The following is a 4,129-nucleotide window of genomic DNA, read 5'->3' on the forward strand; positions in this document are numbered from 1 at the left end:
ATAAGCAAAATAAGAAATAAATGGAAAGCCCAGACTTTGCCAGGTTTTGGTACACACACTGGGTTAAAAGTATCTGGCACTTTCTGTCATTTCATTTTGCCATGTCATTTCTCTATGCCATGAGCTTGTTTATACACCCTTTGCAGTTGAGGTCATGGAATTATACTCCAGGTTGACATTTGTGTTGTAAGCTGCACAAATAGGAATTAAATTATATGTTTCAGTTTAAACTTCATAACTTAATCTCTCCTCCATTCACAAAAAAATGTCATTCCAGAAACTCCTAATATGACTGTTTCAAACTGATTTAACAAACTACAACTCTTTGCAGCATATCCAGAGTTCAGTTTGGCAAATAAGTTAGAGAATACTGGAGTTTAGTACATGGGCTTTATAGTTGCAAAGACCTGGGTTTAACTTTAAACTCTATCATTTCTTAGTTGTAGGATTCTGGAAAAATCACTACAATTCTTTGAGACGTATCTTCCTTCTTTGTAAACTGTGCCCAAGAAAATGCGGATCTCAAAGGACAGAGACAATGAAATAATGCATGTAAATTCACCATTGCCAAGCCTAATCAATAGAAGTTGTCTATAGCTACTCACACTTTTAAGCATGCTGCTTTTTAAGCTCTACAGATTTATTGATCCAGGATCAATATTTTTCTATCCAAAATCTTTCCACATGACTGTGTCACACTAAACAGTGCTGCTATTGTGATTGTAGTATCTTCATCTGTACAAACTGGACACTGAACATTTTTTTAAACTCATCTTCGATTCTTTAATGTTGCAATATGAATATTACAAGAATCCAGGACTGACCTGGAATTTAATATAAGCTATTAAGATGCCAAATAAGTTGTAGACAAAGCAAAATATGATTAAAGTTTCTTTAAATTTCTTCTAGACTACTCGTCACAATCCACAGGATTCGTAATTACAAGTAAGGGAGAAACATGGGATCCCCTAGCATTAGAGTTAGGAGTAACCACACTCTGTGATTAAACTAGGTTAATTTGCTCTTTGGCAGTAATGTTATTAATACAAAAGCTGCTACTATTGATATAAATATTACTATTTAGATCAAATATTACTATTTATTGATATAAATATGTTACTATTGATATAAATATGGAGACCACATGAAGCTAAAAAGCAAGGATGAAAAATTTTATAAACATCAGAAAGCATAACATTCCACATGAAAAAAAAATGACAATACAATACCTGAATTCTCTAGTTTAAAATGGAAGAGGACAGATAATCATTGGCATGCCAGTTTTGATATCAATGTGAATGCAGAGTGGTAGGTAGCATTCTTTCCCGAAACCCCCGGGTGTTTCAATGCAAAACATCTATCTCCCCTCCAATCTGCCTGCAGGATTTGTCTTGAAGAAGGATTCAGTTCTTCAGAGAAGCTCGATAATGCAGCTTGAGTTGAGTGAAACAAAAATACATTCACGTAAATGGATGTGATTAGATTTTTTTCCTTAGCTAGAAAATCATATAATTGCCATTGTATTGCTTTTTGACAGAAATAGATGACAGTATTATAATGATCACAGAAATTTTCAAAATTAGAATACTTAAGATTCATCTAGAAAGTTTATCAGAGGTAGATTTAAAGTCCTCAAAAGCTGTACTCTTCTCTAATTTAAACATCTAGTTTTTCTTGCAGCTTGTCTCTACCCTCCTTTTCTCATCACCTGCAACAGCCTCTTTCCACCCTCAGCTGCACCCACCAGCTCTTCTCAGGATTCGAAGGAAGGGTTAATTAGCAGTGGAGTCGCTAACAAAACAGTGTCCTGGGTGCTGCTCCCGCGTGTTACTGCCCAGCCTTAGTTAAAGCTACTATAACAACAATACCAGAGACTGGGTGGTTTAAACAACAGAAACATATTTTCCTTGATTCCAGAGGCTGGGAAGTCCCAGATCAAGGGGCTGACTCGCTTGGTTCTTGGTGGGGGCTCTCTTTCTGGTTCTCAGATGGATGCCTTCTGCTGTGTCTTCACCTGACAGAAAGATTGTACTGCTCACATGTCTTCCAACAACTCTGATCCTACTGATGAGGGCCCCACCTTGGTGATCTCACCTAAACCTAATCATCCCCTGGAGACCCTTTGCCCAACTTCCATGGTATCGGGAACTAGGGCTTCAGCATACATACATGATGAGGTCACACACGGTCCGTAGCTTCCCCCTCATCCGCAACAGTCCCTCCCAGGGAATGAAGCTAAATGGAAAACCAAATCGCGCCAAGAGGTCAGAGGCAGCATCAAGCCAGCCCGAGTGCTGCTACGTGACTAAATAAGACCTCAGGCACACAGGGAATAAGAATGCGGCCAAACAAAATGCCAGATACCAAGAGATGGGGCATTGGCCTCGAATCTCAGATCCAAGAAAGGTTTAGTTATGCACATGGAACCCGGGGTTTCAGAAGCCTGGGAGGGTTTCCTCAAGTCAGGCTTCAGGAGCTCTCCTGTGGTGGGTGGCTTCCTGGGGAGACCTGACAAGCAACAGCCCAGGCTTGTCCTGCCCAGGGACTGGGTCCCACAGGTGCCTTGTCTGCTCACAGCAGGGGACCTTAACCCCTCATATCCAACAGAAGAGGATCAGTTCAGTTCAGTTCAGTTCAGTCGCTCAGTCCTGTCCAATTCTTTACGACCCCATGAATCGCAGCACGCCAGGCCTCCCTGTCGATCACCAACTCCCGGAGTTCACCCAGAATCACGTCCATCAAGTCAGTGATGCCATCCAGCCATCTCATCCTCTGTCGTCCCCTTCTCCTCCTGCCCCTAATCCTTCCCAGCATCAGAATCTTTTCCAATGAGTCAACTCTTCGCAGGAGGTGGCCAAAGTACTGGAGTTTCAGCTTGAGCATCATTCCCTCCAAAGAAATCCCAGGGCTAATCTCCTTCAGAATGGACCGGTTGGATCTCCTTGCAGTCCAAGGGACTCTCAAGAGTCTTCTCCAACACCACAGTTCAAAAGCATCAATTCTTCGGCGTCAGCCTTCTTCACAGTCCAACTCTCACATCCATACATGACCACAGGAAAAACCATAGCCTTGACTAGACAGACCTTTGTTGGCAAAGTAATGTCTCTGCTTTTCAATATGCTGTCTAGGTTGGTCATAACTTTCCTTCCAAGGACTAAGCGTCTTTTAATTTCATGGCTGCAGTCACCATCTGCAGTGATTTTGGAGCCCAGAAGAATAAAGTCTGACACTGTTTCCACTGTTTCCCCATCTATTTCCCATGAAGCGATGGGACCTGATGCCATGATCTTCATTTTCTGAATGTTGAGCTTTAAGCCAACTTTTTCACTCTCCACTTTCACTTTCATCAAGAGGCTTTTGAGTTCCTCTTCACTTTCTGCCATAAGGGTGGTGTCATCTGCATATCTGAGGTTATTGATATTTCTCCCGGCAATCTTGATTCCAGCTTGTGTTTCTTCCAGTCCAGCGTTTCTCATGATGTACTCTGCATATAAGTTAAATAAGCAGGGTGACAATATACAGCCTTGACAAACTCCTTTTCCTATTTGGAACCAGTCTGTTGTTCCATGTCCAGTTCTAACTCTTGCTTCCTGACCTGCATACAGATTTCTCAAGAGGCAGATCAGGTGGTCTGGTATTCCCATCTCTTTCAGAATTTTCCACAGTTTATTGTGATCCACACAGTCAAAGGCTTTGGCATAGTCAATAAAGCAGAAATAGATGTTTTTCTGGAACTCTCTTGCTTTTTCCATGATCCAGCGGATGTTGGCAATTTGATCTCTGGTTCCTCTGCCTTTTCTAAAACCAGCTTGAACATCAGGAAGTTCACAGTTCACATATTGCTGAAGCCTGACTTGGAGAATTTTGAGCATTACTTTACTAGCATGTGAGATGAGTGCAATTGTGTGGTAGTTTGAGGATTCTTTGGCATTGCCTTTCTTTGGGATTGGAATGAAAACTGACCTTTTTCCAGTCCTGTGGCCACTGCTGAGTTTTCCAAATGTGCTGGCATATTGAGTGCAGCACTTTCACAGCATCATCTTTCAGGATTTGAAATAGCTCAACTGGAATTCCATCACCTTCACTAGCTTTGTTTGTAGTGATGCTTTCTAAGGCCCACTTGACTTCA

General features: G+C 41.6%; 1 long non-coding RNA gene across 2 annotated transcripts; it reads right to left on the bottom strand.

Annotated features, from left to right (window-relative positions):
• Positions 1-1,151: 1,151 nt before the first annotated feature.
• Positions 1,152-2,160, bottom strand: LOC129624750 (uncharacterized). Of its 2 annotated transcripts, none has more exons than XR_008701143.1 (2): positions 1,745-2,160; positions 1,152-1,433 (listed from the first exon to the last, which is right to left on the bottom strand). It is a non-coding gene; the product is annotated as an uncharacterized LOC129624750 (long non-coding RNA). The 2 variants fall into 2 exon arrangements; XR_008701144.1 differs by having other exon boundaries at positions 1,709-2,160.
• Positions 2,161-4,129: the final 1,969 nt, after the last annotated feature.

The sequence above is a fragment of the Bubalus kerabau genome, chromosome 12 (assembly GCF_029407905.1).
Source record: "Bubalus kerabau isolate K-KA32 ecotype Philippines breed swamp buffalo chromosome 12, PCC_UOA_SB_1v2, whole genome shotgun sequence".
Taxonomy (NCBI): domain Eukaryota; kingdom Metazoa; phylum Chordata; class Mammalia; order Artiodactyla; family Bovidae; genus Bubalus; species Bubalus kerabau.